Source organism: Sciurus vulgaris (genome assembly GCF_902686455.1).
Source record: "Sciurus vulgaris genome assembly, chromosome: 5".
Taxonomy (NCBI): Eukaryota; Metazoa; Chordata; class Mammalia; order Rodentia; family Sciuridae; genus Sciurus; species Sciurus vulgaris.
The window spans coordinates 145,416,591-145,435,049 of NC_136465.1; positions in this window are offsets into that span (position 1 = coordinate 145,416,591).

The window sequence follows — 18,459 nt, forward strand, 5'->3', positions numbered from 1 at the left end:
CAATGTTAGATTAGTGATTCAACATAAATCAATAAATGATATAGTTCAAATTGCAGGAATCCAATTTCAGAAACCCTGTTGTTAACCACTTGATTAACTTCATGATATCATGACCAAAATATTTATAATAAAAAACAAAATAGTCCCTCTGACAAAGAATAAGAGAAAAAATTAAATGGACATGATTTTAATTGAGCATAAGGTAGATAAAAATGATACACAACATGAATATAATAACAGCTATATTCAAATTTGTTGTGAGACAAGACAGTGTTTAACACCAAATGTTATTATTTTTCCTGTGTTGTAGAATTATTATTATTGTTTATCCTATTATTATTGCTATTATTTGCTTTCACTTTTTATTATTTTCTAAACTTTTACCAATGACAATGTATAACTTTATCATTTTCCTCAGATGCTAAACAGAAATTGTAAAGAAACTTTAAAGATTAAGAAGCTGAAAGAGAAAATATTTAATGATTTCTACATATCAATATTATTTTAGCATCAAAATAAACTTTGGATTAAAAATTGGGAAAAATTTTTAACTTCTGTGCTTAAAACAAGGAAACATAAAATGCAGAACTGAAAAGATTCAGGTAAGCTTTGAGGAGTAACTATATGAATGCTTAAAAACTGAATAGAGGCTATAATAATGGGGTAGTTTCCTAATTTCTATTTCAGAGGATTCATCACTTTATGAATAAAAATGCATTAGATTTATAAGTGTTGATTTTATATCCTCCTATTTTACTGAATTCATTTATGAGTTCTAGTGGAATTTTCTGGCTCCTCTAAATGTAGAATCATATCATCAGCAAATAGGAATAGATTGATCTCTTTTTCTTATTCGTATTCTTTTAATTTCTTTGATTTGCTTGCTTGCTTTGGCTAGTGTTTTAAGGATGATGTTGAATAGAAGTGGTGAAAAAGGGCATCGATGCCTTGTTCTAGTTTTTAGGGGGAATGCTTTCAGTTTTTCTCCATTTAGAATGATGTTGGCCATGGTCTTAGCATAGATAGCCTTTACAATGTTGAAGTATGTTTCTACTATCGCTATTTTTTTTTAGTGTTTTGAGCATCAAGGGGTGCTGTATTTTATCAAATGCTTTTTCTTCACTATTGAAATAATCATGTGATTCTTAATTTTAAGTCTGTTGATGTGGTGAATGACATTTATTGATTTCCGGATGTTGAATCAACCTTGTATCCCTGGGATGAAACCCACTTGATCATGGTTCATTGTATTTTTAATACGACTTTGTATGCAATTTGCCAAAATTTTGTTAAGAATTTTGGCATCTATGTTCATTAGGGAGATTTGTCTGAAGTTTTCTTTCCTTGATGTATCTTTGTCTTATTTTGGTATCAGGGTGATATTAGCTTCATAGAATGAGTTTGGAAGGGTTTCCCCCTTTTCTATTTCATGGAATACTTTGAAGAGTATTGAAAAGAGTTCTTCTTTGAAGGTCTTGTAGAACTCAGCCGAGAATCCATTTGGTCCCAGACATTTCTTGGTTGGTAGACTGTTGATGACTTCTATTTCATTGTTGAAATTGATCATTTAAATTGTATATATACTCCAGATTCAGTTTGGGTAGATCATATGTCTCTAAAAACCTATTAGAAAAACTATCCCATTCACAATAGCCTCAAAAAAAAAAAATAAATAAAATACTTGGGAGTCAATCTAACAAAAAGGTGAAAGGCCTCTACAAGGAGAACTACAGAACTCTAAAGAAAGAAATTAAAGAAAACCTTAGAAGATGGAAAGAAATATGGGAATATTCCTGGATAGGCAGAATTAATATTGTCAAAATGGCCATACTACCAAAAGCATTATACAAATTCAATGCAATTCCGATTAAATTCCCAATGATGTGCCTCATAGAAATAGAGAAAGCAATCATGAATTTCATTTGGGAGAATAAGAGATCCAGAATAACTAAAGCAGTCCTTAGCAGGAAGCTCAAAGTAGGTGGTATCACAATATCAGAACTTCAACTATACTACAGAGCAATGGTAATAAAAACAGCATGGTATTGGTACCAAACTAGACAGGCGAATGGTATAGAGTAGAGGACACAGAAACAAACCCACATAAATATATTTATCTCATACTAGACAAAGGTGTCAAAAACATACAATGGAGAAAAGATAGCTTTTTCAACAAATGGTGCTTGGAAAACTGGAAATCCATATGTAGCAAAATGAAATTAAACCCCTATCTCTCACCCTACACAAAACTGAACTCAAAATGGTTCAAGGACCTTGGAATTAAACCAGAGACTCTGTACCTAATAGAAAAAAAAGTAGGTCCAAATCTTCATCATGTTGGCTTGGGAACAGACTTCCTTAACATGACTACCAAAACACAAGACATAAAAGCAGGATACAAAAATTGGGATAGATTGAAACTAAAAAGCTTTTTCTCAGCAAAGGATACCATCAACAATGTGAAGAGAGAGTCTAAGGAGGGGGAGAAAATCTTTGCCACACATACTTTAGACAGAGCACTAATCTCCACAATCTATATAGAACTCAAAAAACTACATCAAGGATACAAATAACCCAATCAATAATGGGCTAAGGAAATGAGCAAACACTTCACAGAAGAGGATCTACAAGTGATCAACACATATATGAAAAAAGGTTCAACATTTTTGTATTAAGAGAAATGCAAATCAAAACTACCCTAATATTTCATCTCACCCCAATTAGAATGGCTCTTATCAAGAAAATAATCAACAATATGTGTTGGCGAGGATGTGGGGAAAGAGATACACTCCTACATTGCTGGTGGGATTGCAAATTGGTGCAGCCACTCTGGAAAGCAGGGTGGAGATTTCTCAGAAAACTTGGAATGGAACCACCATTTGACCTAGCTATCCCACTCCTTAGTTTTCACCCAAAGGACTTAAATCAGCATACTACAGTGATGCAGCTATATCAAGTTTTTTTTTCTTTCTTTTTTTTTTTATTGTAAACAAATGGGATACATACTGTTTCTCTGTTTGTACATGGAGTCAAGGCATACCATTTGTGTAATCACAAATTTACATAGGGTAATGTTGTTTGATTCATTCTGTTATTTTTCCCATCCCCCCACCCCTCCCACCCCGCTTTTCCCTCTATACAGTCATTCCATACTCCATTCTTGCCCCCCTCCTTAACCCTAACTCTAACCCTAACACTAACCCCTCCCACCCCCCATTATGTGTCATCATCCACTTATGAGCAATATCAGTCATCCTTTGATATTTTGAGATTGGCTTATCTCATGATGTTCTCCAATTTCATCCATTCGCCTGCAAATGCCATAATTTTATCATTCTTCATGGTTGAGTAATATTCCATTGTATATATATACCACAGTTTCTTTATCCATTCATCAACTGAAGGGCATCTAGGTTGGTTCCACAATCTGGCTATTGTAAATTGAGCAGCTAAGAACACTGATGTGCCTGTAGCTCTTTAGTATGCTGATTTTAAGTCCTTTGGGTATAGGCTGAGGAGTGGGATAGCTGGGTCAAATGGTGGTTCCATTCCAAGATTTCTAATGAATCTCCACACTGCTTTCCAGAGTGGCTGCACTAATTTGTAGCCCCACCAGCAATGTATGAGTGTACCTTTCTCCCCTCATCCTCGCCAACACCTTTTGTTGCTTGTGTTCTTGATAATCACCATTCTAATTGGGGTGAGATGGAATCTTAGGGTTGTTTTGATTTGCATTTCTCTTATTACTAAAGATGTTGAACATTTTTTCATATATCTGTTGATTGCTTGAACATCTTCTTCTGTGAAGTGTCTATTCATTTCCTTAGCCCATTTGGTGATTAGATTATTTGTATTCTTGGTGTAGAGTTTTTTGAGGTCATTATAGATTTTAGAGGTTAGTGCTCTATCTGAAGTATGATTGGCAAAGATTTTCTCCCACTCTATAGGCTCTTTCTTCACATTGCTGATAGTTTCCTTTGCTGAGAGAAAGTTTTTTAGTTTGAATCTGTCCCAGTTATTGATTCTTGCTTTTATTTCTTGTGCTATGGGTGTTCTGTTGAGGAAGTCTGGTCCTAAGACGACATGTTGAAGATTTGGACCTACTTTTTCTTCTATAATCTGCAGGGTCTCTGGTCTGATTCCGAGGTCCTTGATCCATTTTGAGTTGAGTTTTGTGCAGGGTGAGAGATAGGGATTTAGTTTCATTCTGTTGCATACGGATTTCCAGTTTTCCCAGCACCATTTGTTGAAGAGGCTATCTTTTCTCCGTTTCTGGCCCCTTTGTCTAATATAAGAAAATTGTATTTATTTGGGTTTGTGTCCATGTCCTCTATTCTGAACCATTGGTCTACCTGTCTATTTTGGTACGAATACCATGCCGTTTTTGTAACTATTGCGTTGTAGTACTGTTGAAGATCTGGTATTGCGATACCCCCTGCTTCACTCTTTCTGCTAAGGATTGCTTTAGCTATTCTGGGTTTCTTATTCTTCCAGATGAATTTCATAATTGCTTGCTCTATTTCTGTAAGGTACATCATTGGGATTTTAATTGGAATTGCATTGAATCTGTATAGCACTTTAAGTAGTATGGCCATTTTGACAATATTAATTCTTCCTATCCAAGAACATGGGAGATCTTTCCATCTTCTAAGGTTTTCTTTAATTTCTTTCTTTAGTGTTCTGTAGTTCTCATTGTAGAGGTGTTTCACCTCTTTTGTGAGATTGATTCCCAAGTTTTTTTTTTTTTTTTTTTTTTTTTTGATGCTATTGTGAATGGGGTAGTTTTCCTAATTATTCTTTGCAAAGATTCATCACTTATGTATAAAAATGCATTAAATTTATGTGCATTGATTTTGTAACCTGCTACTTTACTAAATTCACTTATGAGTTCTAAAAGTTTTCTGGTGGAATTTCCTGGTTCCTCTAAGTATATAATCATATCATCAGCAAATAGGGATAGTTTGAGTTCTTCTTTTCCTATTTGTATCCCTTTAATTTCTTTGGTCTGTCTAATTGCTCTGGCTAGAGTCTCAAGAACAATGTTGAATAGAAGTGGTGAAAGAGGGCATCCCTGCCTTGTTCCAGTTTTTAGGGAGAAAGCTTTCAGTTTTTTGCCATTTAGAATGATATTAACCATGGTCTTAGCGTAGATGGCCTTTACAATGTTAAGGAGTGTTTCCACTATCACTATTTTTTCTAGTGTTTTGAGCATGAAGGGGTGCTGTATTTTATCAAATACTTTTTCTGAATCTATTGAAATAATCATGTGATGCTTGACTTTAAGTCTGTTGATATGGTGAATGACATTTATTGATTTCCAGATGTTGAACCAACCTTCCATCCCTGGGATGAAACCCACTTGATCAGGGTGCACTATTTTTTGATATGTTTTTGTATGTGATTTGCTAAAATTTTGTTGAGAATTTTTGGGTCGATGTTCATTAAGGATATTGGTCTGAAATTTTCTTTCCTCGATGTGTCTCTGTCTGGTTTAGGTATCAGGGTTATATTGGCTTCATAGAATGAGTTTGGGAGGGTTCCCTCCTCTTCTATTTTATGGAATACTTTGAGAATATTGGAATGAGCTCTTCTTTAAAGGTTTTGTAGAACTCGGCTGAGAACCCATCTGGTCCCGGACTTTTCTTTGTTGGTAGGCTTTTGATGACTTCTTCTATTTCAGTACTTGAAATTGGTGTATTTAAATTGTGTATGTCCTCCTCGTTCAGTTTAGGCAATTCATATGTCTCTAGAAACCTGTTGATGTCTTCGAAATTTTCTATTTTGTTGCAGTATAGATTTTCAAAATAGCTTCTAATTATGTTTTGTATTTCAATCCTGTCTGTTGTGATATTTCCTTATTCATTCCGAATTTTAGTGATTTGGGTTTTCTCTTGTCTTCTCTTTGTTAGTGTGGCTAAAGGTTTATCAATTTTGTTTATTTTTTCGAAGAACCAACTATTTATTTTATCAATTTTTTGTATTGTTTCTTTTGTTTCAATTTCGTTGATTTCAGCTCTGAGTTTAACTATTTCCTGTCTTCTACTACTTTTGGTGCTGGTCTGTTCTTCTTTTTCTAGGGCTTTGAGCTGTAGTGTTAGGTTGTATATTTGTTGAGTTTTACTTCTTTTATTAAATGCGCTCCATGAAATAAATTTTCCTCTAAGTACTGCTTTCATATATCCAGAGATTTTGATATGATGTTTCCTTGTTCTCATTTGCCACTAAGAATTTTTTAATTTCCTTCCTAATATCTTCTGTTATCCATTCATCATATAATAGCATATTGTTTAATCTCCAGGTGTTGGAGTAGTCTGTTTTTTACTCTTTCATTTATTTCTAATTTCAATCCATTATGATCTGATAGAATGCAAGGTAGTGTCTCTACCTTCTCGTATTTGCTAACATTAGCTCTGTGGCATAATATATGGTCTGTTTTAGTGAAGGATCCATGTGCTGCTGAGAAGAAAGTGTATTTGCTCTTGGTTGGATGGTATATTCTATAAATGACTGTTAAGTCTAAATTATTGATTGTGTTATTGAGATCTATGGTTTCTTTGTTCAATTTTTGTCTGGAAGATCTGTCCAGTGGTGAGAGAGGCGTGTTAAAATCACCTGGTATTATTGTGTTATGGTCTATTTGGTTTTTGAAATTATGAAGGATTTGTTTGACATACATGGATGAGCCACTGTTTGGGGCATAGATGTTTAAGATTGTTTTGTCTTGCTGATTTATGCTTCCCTTAAGTAGTATTAAATGTCCTCCTTTATCCCTTCTCGCTAACTTTGGCTTATTATCCACATTATCTGAAATGAGGATGGATACTCCAGCTTTTTTGCTGAGTCCATGTGCATAGTATGTTTTTCCCCATCCTTTCACCTTAGTCTATGGGTATCTTTTTCTATGAGGTGAGTCTCTTGCAGGCAGCATATTGTTGGATCTTTCTTTTTAATCCAATCTGCCAGTCTATGTCTTTTGATTGATGAATTCAGGCCATTAACATTCAGGGTTATTATTGAGATATGATTTGTATTCCCAGTCATTTGGTTCATTTTTTAAATTTTATTTATTTATTTATTTTTTTGACACAACTTGGTTCCTCCTTTATTTGACAATTTCTTTAGGATAATTCCTCCCTGTGCTGATTTGCTTCTTTGTTTTTCATCTCTTCCTCATGGAATATTTTGCTGAGAATGTTCTGTAATGCTGACTTTCTTTTTGTAAATTATTTTAGCTTTTGTTTATCATGGAAGGATTTTATTTCATCATCAAATTTGAAGGTAAGTTTTGCTGAGTATAAGATTCTTGGTTGGCATCCGTTTTCTTTCAGGGCTTGGAAAATGTTGTTTCAGGCCCTTCTAGCTTTTAGGGTCTGGATTGAATAATCTGCTGATATCTGTATTGGTTTCCCTCTGAATGTAATTTGGTTCTTTTATCTCACAGCTTTAAAAATTCTGTCTTTATTTTGTATGTTAGGTATTTTCATAATAATGTGCCTTGGTGTGGGTCTGTTATAATTTTGTGTATTTGGAGTCCTATAAGCCTCTTGAACATGATTTTCCATTTCATTCTTCAGATTTGGGAAATTTTCTGATATTATTTCATTGAATAAATTGTTCATTCCTTTGGTTTGTTTCTCTAAGCCTTTCTCAATCTCAATAATTCTTAAGTTTGGCCTTTTCATGATATCCCATAGTTCTTGTAGATTCTGTTCATGATTTCTTACCATCTTCTCTGTTTGGTCAACTTTGTTTTCAAGGTTAAATATTTTGTCTTCAATATCTGAGGTTCTGTCTTCCAGGTCTTCGGTTATGTTTTCTATGGAGTTCTTAATTTGGTTTATTGTTTCCTTCATTTCAAGGATTTCTGTTTTTTTTTTTTTTTCAATATCTCTAGTTTTTTATTGAAATGATCTTTTGTTTCCCGTATTTGCTCTTTTAATGTTGATTGATGCGATCATTCAATGCCTGCATTTGCTCTTTCATCTCATCATTCAATGCCTGCATTTTCTGTTTCATCTTGTCGTTTGCTTCCCTGATCATTTTAATTATGTACATTCTGAACTCCCTTCTGTCATTTCTTCTGCCATGTTGTCATTGGATTTTATTGATATAACATCTAGATTTGTTTGGGGTATTTTCTTCCCTTGTTTTCTCGTATTGTTCAGGTATCAGTGGACCGCTAAGATATTGCAGATTTCCTCTATTGACTTATAATGTCCCTGAAGATTTCTAGTATATCCTCTCTTAGCCTTCAGTAGCCTGAAGTCTTGGAGGAAGTTGATAGTGCGGTGCTCCACAAGAAAGCTGCCTCTCTAGGGGTGGTGGCCTTCAGGTGGGGTATATTCCCTGCTAGTGGGCAGAGGTGCCTCCACTTTTGACCAATGGTCATCCAAAAGGGAACTAGGCTGCGGGCTGAGGCAAGGCCTGTTTGGGCCTGCTTCTCTGGTTTTACTGTCCTTGTGGGAAAACCTCACCCAGCAGGGAAGACTCACCCGTTTGGGGGGTCTCATTGGTCATTTCCCCTCCTAGAGGTTCCCCTCAATCTACAACTATCACCTGGGCTGGGTTGCCTTCCTCTGCAAAGTTCCCAGGGGCCTGGACCTACCTCCTGGGCTTGGGAGCCTCACCCTTCGCAGACAAGTCTCTTTTGGCTGCCTCTCCTCAGAGAATCTGCCCGCAGTCCTGGAAACTTCGTTCTGCCCCTAAGCGTGTCTCTGTGAGGCTCTTCCACCAAGAAGCCGCCTAGGTCCTGGGACTCTGCTCTGCACCTAATCGCCTGGCTATGCGGCCCCTCCTCTGAGCAGCCACCTGGAGCACCATACAATCGCTCCGAGTCCCAGCAACCCACCGCATGCCTCTTCCTCCGGACAGCCGCCCGGTGTTCCAGTGAGGTCACTAGGAGTCCAAACAACTCACTGCGTGCCTCCTCCTTCCGCCAACCACCCGTAGCCCTGGGCAGTCATTCTGAGTCCAAGTGACCTGCCCCGTTCCTCTTCCTCCTCCAGGCAGCCCCCTGGGTGTTCAGGAGCAGTCCCTCTGAGTCCAAGAGACCCACTGCACGCCTCCTCTGGGCAGCCACCTGAGCTCTGGTGCGGTCTCTCTGAGACCAAGCAACCCACAGCGCACCTCCTTCAGGCAGTCCCCCGGTGTTCAGGAGTGGTCGCTTTGAGTCCAAACAACTCACCACTTGCCTCCTCCTCTGGGCCATCACCCATAGCCCTGGTGCATCACTTCGAGTCCAAGCGACCCGCCTCACTCCTCCTCCTCCTCCTCCTCCAGGTAGCCCTCCCCTGGTGTTCAGGAGTGGTTGCTCTGAGTCCAAATAGCTCGCCGCACAACTCCTCCTCTGGGCAGCAGCCCGGAGCCCCAGTGGTTGTACAATGAATTAAATTTTTAAAAATGAAAAAAAAAAAAAAAACTGAATAGATTATTTCAATGTTTTTCGTGTGCAGAAGCAAAACCATTATAGATTTTTTTAATCTATAACTTTCCAACTATACATTACAGATAGAAAGATTCTGTAATTTATATGTTTTGCTTAAGGACTGTGGTTTTTTCCTGAAATTTACTATTAGCACTCGTATTCCATGAGTAAATAGTTGAGAACAGTGGGTATAGTATCGTTTGAATTGACAGATTATTTTCCAACAGGGATGCTCATCATGGTATGATAATTTAATTAAAAGTGAATTTCATTAATGATCAGGAAGAACAGGATGCTTATTTCAATGTGCATTTTAATTTCACACAGTGACCATGTAGCAAAGCAAATGAAATACAGTTAGAGAAATGAAAAGGACGCTCCACCTTTAAAAAGCACAATTGAACGATAAAATGATATCATTTGGGAGACAAAGTTTACGGAGGTTTATGGAGAAGCCATAGAATTTAAACTCAGTCTTTCATTTCTGTCTAGAATGTAATAATTTTCAGGGTTCAAAACCATCTCCAAATAAGTAACTTTTATGACAGTAGATGATCATCAACCTTAGAATAAAAATAATTACAAATTAGTATTAAAAAGAGAACATAATTGTTAAAGAGTTATTTTTTTCAAAATATGTGGCATCACAAAGACTCAACTCTGCAACACTTTACTTACTCGGGCATATCATTTCTGAACAAATTTGTTTCTTCTTATCTTTTGACATGACAAGACTTTGGGATATCCAGGGAAAGAATAAAACAACTAGGATTGATTTACATTCTGGGAAAATATATGGCAAACTGAATAGATTATTTAGTCCTTGTTGCCTTTTCTCATGCATTTCATTTCATCTTGCCTTCAGTTAAACAGTGAATAAGAAAAAGTTTTATTATGTACAATCGTAATGTGTATTTTTTACCGTATCATTGTGTTTCTAAAAGTTGGTGATTCTTTTAATGATCCTAAAAGAAAAATATATTTTCTTCAAGTAGTCATGTAAATAGTAGCTGGAAGTGTTGAACTCTCAGTTTAAAAATAAAACATTTAGCTGGGCATGGTTGCCCATGCCTATAATCCCAGCAGATCAGGAAGTTGAGGCAGGAGGATGGTAAGTTCAAAGTCAACCTCAGAAATTTAGCAAGGTTCTAAACAACTTAACAAGACCCTATCTCAAAAATCAGATATGGCTTTTCCATGCGGCGATCCAAGATGGCAGACTAGAGGGTGACTGCATCTCCAGTTGCTCCAGAACCCAGGATTCAAGAAGGGGAGGCATTGAGAGACTTGGACTAAAATAGAGCCACGGGGTGAGTCTTCCCCACCCGGTGAAGCTCGGCCTTGGCGGCAGGCCCAGATAGGGGCAGCTTATCAGAGCAGAGCAGGGCAGCTAGAATCTTCCCCAGAGAGCCCGTCTCACTCCGGCAGTGGGCTCCTCCCACACAGCCAGCTTCTCGGAGAAGGCCACCCAGTGATAGCCTTTCTGCACAGAACCAGCTCCAAGTCCCGCCAGCGAGGAGCTCCGGCCCGCAGGCAGATTCAGAGACAAGGACAGGGCAGCCAGGGACTTCCCCAAGCAGCCCGGCTCCCTCTGGCGGGAGATGCCTTTGAGGCTAGCTTCTTGGAGCAGACTGCCCACTGAGAGCCTTTCCCCACAGAGCCAGCTCCAAGCCCTGGAACCAGTAGCAGGCTAGGGGCAGCTGTCTTTGGAAGCACTGCATTATCAAGTTCCTCCAAGACTTCTGGCTACTGAAGGCTGGGAGGTAAAACACTGGAAATCTACAGGGACACTATAAGCCAATAGAGGAAATCTGCAATATCTCAGAGACCCACTGAATCTGACCAATATGAGAAAACAAGGGAAGAAAATGTCCCCAAAAAACCTAGATACTATATCAATAAAACCCAATGACAGTATAGCAGAAGAAATGTCAGAAAGGGAATTCAGAATATACATAATTAAAACAATCAGGGAACAAACAAGGAGATGAAAGAGCAAATGCAGGCATTGAAGGAGGAGATAAAAGAGCAAATGCAGGCATTAAATGATCGCACCAATCAACAGTTAAAGGAGCAAATATGGGAAGCAAGAGATCATTTCAATAAAGAGAGATACTGAAAAAAAAAAAAACAGAAATCCTTGAAATGAAGGAAACAATAAACCAAGTTAAAAACTCCATAGAAAGCATAACCAATAGGATAGAACACCTGGAAGACAGAACCTCAGACATGGATGACATAATATTTAACCTTGAAAACAAAGTTGGCCAAAAAGAGAAGACTGTAAGAAATCATGAACAGAGTCTACAAGAATTATGGGATATCATGAAAAGGCCAAATTTAAGAATTATTGGGATTGAGGAAGGCTTAGAGAAACAAACCAAAGGAATGAACAATTTATTCAATGAAATAATATCAGAAAATTTACCAAATCTGAAGAATGAAATGGAAAACAAAGTACAAGAGGCTTATAGGACTCCAAATATACAAAATTACAACACACCCACACCAAGGCACGTTATTATGAAAATACCTAACATACAAAATAAAGACAGAATTTTATGGCTGCAAGAGAAAAGAACCAAAAAACATTCAAGGGGAAACCAATAAGAATATCAGCAGATTTTTTAATCCAAACCCTAAAAGCTAGAAGGGACTGGAACAACATTTACCGACCCCTGAAGAAAACGGATGCCAACCAAAGAATCTTATACCCAGCAAAACTTTCAAATTTGACGATGAAATAAGATCCTTTAAACAAAAGCTAAAGAAATTTACAAAGAGAAAGCCAGCATTACAGAACATTCTCAGCAAAATATTCCATGAGGAAGAGATGAAAAACAACAATGCAAATCAACAACTTGAGGAACTAGCCTAAAGGAATAGCCAAATAAAGAAGAAACCAAATCATGTCAAAAAACAAAAATGAGTCAAACGACTGGGAATACAAATCATATCACAATAATAACCCTGAAAGTTAATGGCCTAAACTCATCAATCAAAAGACATAGACTGGCAGATTGGATTAAAAAGAAAAATCCAACAATATGCTGCCTGCAATAGACTCATCTCATAGAAAGACATACCCACAGACTGAAGGTGAAAGGATGGGAAAAAACATACCATGCACATGGACACAGCAAAAAAGCTGGCGTATCCATCCTCATTTCAGATAATGTGGACTTCAAGCCAAAACTAGTCAGAAGGGATAAAGAAGGACATTACATACTGCTTAAGGGAAGCATAAATAAGCAAGACATAACAATCATAAATATCTATGCCCCGAACATTGGCTCATCCATGTACGTCAAACAAATCCTTCTCAATTCCAGAAATCAAATAGACCACAACACAATAATACTAGGCGATTTTAACAGTCTTCTCTCACCACTGGATAGATCTTCCAACACAAATTCAATAAAGAAACCATAGATCTCAATAACACAATCAACAATTTAGACTTAATTGACATATATAGAAAACACCATCCAACAAAGAACGAATACACTTTCTTCTCAACAGCACATGGATCCTTCTCTAAAAGAAAAAACAGAAATTTCTCCAATACCTGGAGATTAAATAATACTCTATCATATGATGAATGGATAACAGAAGACATCAGGAGGGAAATAAAAAAATTATTAGAAGTAAATGAGAACAAAGACACATCATATCAAAATCTCTGGGACACTATGAAAGAAGTACTTAGAGGAAGATTTATTTCATGGGGCGCATTCAACAAAAGAAGTAGAAATCATCAAATAAATGCTTAACACTACAGCTCAAAGCCCTAGAAAAGAAGAGCAGACCAACACCAAAAGTAGTAGAAGATAGGAAATAGTTAAAATCAGAGCTGAAATCAATGAAATTGAAACAAAAGAAACAATATAAAAAATTGACAAAATAAATATTGGTTCTTTGAAAAAATAAACAAAATTGATAAACCCTTAGCCACACTAAAAAAGAGAAGAAGAGAGAAAACTCAAATTGCTAAAATTCGGAATGAACAAGGAAATATCACAACAGACACGAGTGAAATACAAAACATAATTAGAAGCTATTTTGATAACCTATACTCCAACAAAACAGTAATCCTCAAAGACATCAACAAGTTTCTAGAGATATATGAATTACCTAACCTGAATGAAGAGGACATACACAACTTGAATAAATCAATTTCAAGCAATGAAATAGAAGAGGTCATCAAAAGCCTACGAATAAAGAAAAGTCCGGGACCAGATGGGTTCTCAGTCCAGTTCTACAAAACCTTTAAAGAAGAGCTCATTCCAATACTTCTCAAAGTATTCCATGAAATAGAAGAGTAGGGAACCCTCCCAAACTGATTCTATGAAGTCAATATCACCCTGTTACCTAAACCAGACAGAGACACATCAAGGAAGGAAAATTTCCAACCAATACACTTAATGAACATCCATGCAAAAAATTCTCAACAAAATTTTAGCAAATGGCATACAAAAATATATTACAAAGATAGTGCACCACGATCAAGTGGGTTTTATCCCAGGGATGCAAGGTTGGTTCAACATCCGCAAATCAATAAATGTCATTCACCATATCAACAGACTAAATATTAAGAATCACATGATTATTTCAATAGATGCATAAAAAGCATTCAATAAAATACAGCACCCCTTCATGCTCTAAACACTACAACAAATAGTGATAGTGGGAACATCCCTTAACATTGTAAAGGCCATCTACGCTAAGCCCATGGCCAATATCATTCTAAATGGTGAAAAACTGAAAGCTTTCCCCTTAAAAACTAGAACAAGGCAGGGATGCCCTCTTTCACCACTTCTATTCAACATCCTCCTTGAAACTCTAGCCAGAGCAATTAGACAAACCAAAGAAATTAAAGGGATACGAATTGGAAAAGAAGAACTCAAACTATCCCTATTCGCTGATGACATGATTATATATTTAGAGGAACCTGGAAATTCCACCAGAAAACTTTTAGAAATCATAAGTGAATTTAGTAAAGTAGCAGGTTACAAGATCAATGCTTATAAATCCAATGCATTTTTATACATAAGTGATGAATCTTCAGCAAGAGAAATTAGGAAAACTACCCCATTCACAATAGCATCGAAAAAAATAAAATACTTGGGAATCAAACTCACAAAAGAGGTGAAAGACCTCTACAATGATAACTACAGAACACTAAAGAAAGAAATTAAAGAAAACCTTAGAAGATGGAAAGATCTCCCATGTTCTTGGATAGAAAGAATTAATATTTTCAAAATGGCCATACTACTTAAAGTGCTATACAGATTCAATGCAATTCCAATTAAAATCCCAATGGTGTACCTTGCAGAAATAGAGCAAGCAATTATGAAATTCATCTGGAAGAATAAAAAATCCAGAATAGCTAAAGAAATCCTCAGTAGAAAGAGCTAAGCAGAGGGTATCGCAATACCAGATCTTCAACTCTATTACAAAGCAATAGTAACAAAAACGACATGGTATTGGTACCAAAATAGACAGGTAGATCAATGGTATAGAATAGAGGACATGGACACAAACCCAAATAAATAAAAATTTCTAATACTAGACAAAGTTGCCAAAAATATGCAATGGAGAAAAGATAGCCTCTTCAACAAATGGTGCTGGGAAAACTAGAAAATCATATGCAACAGATGAAATTAAACCCCTATCTCTCATCCTGCACAATACTCAACTCACAACGGATGAAGTACCTTGGAATCGGATCAGAGACCCTGCCTCTTATAGAAGAAAAAGTAGGTCCAAATCTTCAACTTGTCGGCTTAGGATCAGACTTCCTCAGCAGGACTCCTATAGCACAAGAAATAAAAGCAAGAGTTAACAACTGGGATAGATTCAAACTAAATAGTTCTCTCAGCAAAGGAAACTATCAGCAATGCGAAGAGAGAGCCTATAGAGTGGGAGAATATCTTTGCCACTCATACTTCAGATAGAGCACTAATTTCCAGAATACATAAAGAACTCAAAAAACTCTACACCAAGAATAAAAATAATCTAATCAACAAATGGGCTAAGGAAATGAATAGACACTTCACAGAAGAAGATGTACAAGCAATCAACAGATATATGAAAAAATGTTCAACATCTCTAGTAATAAGAGAAATGCAAATCAAAACCACCCTAAGATTCCATCACACCCCAATTAGAATGGCAATTATCAAGAACACAAGCAACAGCAGGTGTTGGTAAGGATGTGGGGGAAAAGGTACATTCATACATTGCTGGTGGGGTTGCAGATTAGTGCAGCCACTCTGGAAAGCTGTATGGAGATTCCTCGGAAAGCTTGGAATGGAACCACCATTTGACCCAACTATCCCACTCCTCAGCCTATACCCAAAGGACTTAAAATCAGCATACTACAGAGATACAGCCACATCAATGTTCATTGCTGCTCAAATCACCAATACCAGATTGTGGAACCAACCTAGATGTCCTTCAGTTGATGAGTGGATAAAGAAACTGTGCCATATATATACAATGGAATAATACTCAGTCATAAAGAATGATAAAATTATGGCATTTACAGGCAAATGGATGAAATTGGAGAATATCATGCTAAGTGAGATAAGCCAATCTCAAAAAACTAAAGGACAAATGATCTCGCTGATAAGCGGATGAGGACATATAATGGGGGGTGGGAGTGTTTAGCATTAGGGTTAGGGTTTGGTTTAGGGTTTGGGATAAGAAGGGTGATAAGAATGGAGGAAAGAAGGACTGTATAGAGGGAAAAGTGGGTTGGGAGGGGTGTGGGGGAAGGGAAAAATAATAACAGAATGAATCAAACAACATTACCCTATGTAAATTTATGATTACACAAATGGTATGTCTTGACTCCATGTACCAATACAGAAGCAACACGTATCCCATTTGTTTACAATGAAAAATAAAAAAGACTTTGAGGCATCCAAAAAAAAAAGTAATATTGTTTTCAAAACAATATTACTGTGTAAAATAAAGAGCATCAGCAAGTGTAAAAAAAATCAGATATGAAAAATGGCTTGTGATGTGGCTCAGTGGTTAAGCACTCCTGAGTTCAATCCCTGGTACAAAAATAAATAAATAAATAAAACATTTAAATCTTAAAGTATATTGCATACATGAAATTTGCTATGAGAGTAGATTTCAATTGTTGTAAATACGTACAAAAATAAGGTGATGGTAGTGTTAATTGGCTTGATTATAGTAATCATTTCACAATTTATACGTGTATCAAAACATCACATTGTACCTTAAATACATAGAATAAAAAGATGTAAGAATTCACTACATTCTTAACAGATTAACCTCAAATTCTACATAATTGTGTTCTGAAATATGGACAACTTAAACAGTGGCATGAAATCATTATTTTTATATTAAAATACAGTATTTTATATTTATGATGTTTGTTCCCAATTTGGCTGGTATTTTAAGCAAATTTATTTAATATTTAAACTCAATACTTTTTCCTTGAACAAATTTTAAGAGAGTCTAAACTTAAGATCTCAAGTCAGTCTGGAAACATTGTGAATTATTTATTTAGCTACTAGAATTAAAAGAATATTAAAGGAAAATCCGAGAAAACATAGCAAATTGTTTTCAAAAAAGTGCTGCAATGAGAAAGAAAGAAATCTAAGTAACATATGAAACTTGACTTACACTAGTTTGCCACTAACAAACTTGGTATCATAGTATCTTTAGTCCACAATAAAGTGATGACTCAGCTACAGAAAATGATGTAATTGAAAAGAAACGAAGAAGGGACATGTAAGGAATTAAAAGTTCTAAAATTTCAGAATGGGATAAAGATTCAAATGAACCATACAATAATAAAGAGAGATATTTCCCCTTTAATGTACTGTTGTATAAATAACAAGCAAAATCTATAAAATATGGTATTTTGCAAAATATTTCTTGATAGTTCAAGTGTACTTTGAAAACAAATAATGTGGCTAAATTGTACACAGGGAAAACCAAAAAAAAAAAAAAAAAAAAAACTTTTCATCATGGACTAGGAGGGGTTTATGTTCATATTCTTCCAGTTCACCCATGTTTTCACAAATAACAGAATTTTCTTTTTATTTCAAGGTTAAATAGTATTCCATTGTGTTTATATCTGTTCATCTCTTGCTGGACACTTCATTTGATTTTGTATCATCTAAGTACATAGGAGTCTATTAGACATACTAGTAGACATCCATTAGACACATTGACTTCAATACCTTTGGACAAATACCCAGAAGTATATTGCCAGTCCATATTTTAATCCTATTTTTAATTTTTTGAGGAACCTCCATATTGTTTTTCATAACAGCTGTTCTAGTATATATTCCTGCCAATAGAGTGCAAGTGTTGTCTTTCCTGCACATCCTCTCCAATACTTATTATTGGTCCCCTTTTCATTAACACCATTTCTAACGGGTGTGAGTTGATAAATCATTGTGGTTTTAATTTGTATTTCTTTGATGATTAGTGATGTTGAACCTTTTTTTTTACATACCCGGGGTCATTACCCTTCTTTGAGAAATCTTTATTTTGATTTTTTTACACCAAACTGGTTTATCTCTCTTCATCTTGGGTAGATTTTGTTATACTTAATGAATATTTATTTTTTCCTAAGATATTTAATAGGCATATGTCAGATATAGAAAGATTAATACCATGACCTCTCTTACATGCAGAATCTAAACATTTTGAAGTTTTGAGTAGAATGGTAGCTTCCATGTATGGAGGACTGGGGAGATACCAGTGAAAAGATACAAAATTGCACTTTGGAATACAGTCAAGAGATCTATTGTACAACCTGGTGTCTATATAGTTAATAACAATTTACTGAATTTTGAAAAATTACTGAAAGTGGATTACATGTGCTCTCACTACAAAAAATGTATGAATCATTGCATATGTTAATTAGACTAATTTAGGTGTTCTATTACATATCTATGAGTGAAATAAAGAAAGAACTTTAAATTATAATTTAACCTAATTAATGTTCATGAGTTAAAGCAACATTAAAACAGAAAGATTTTGAA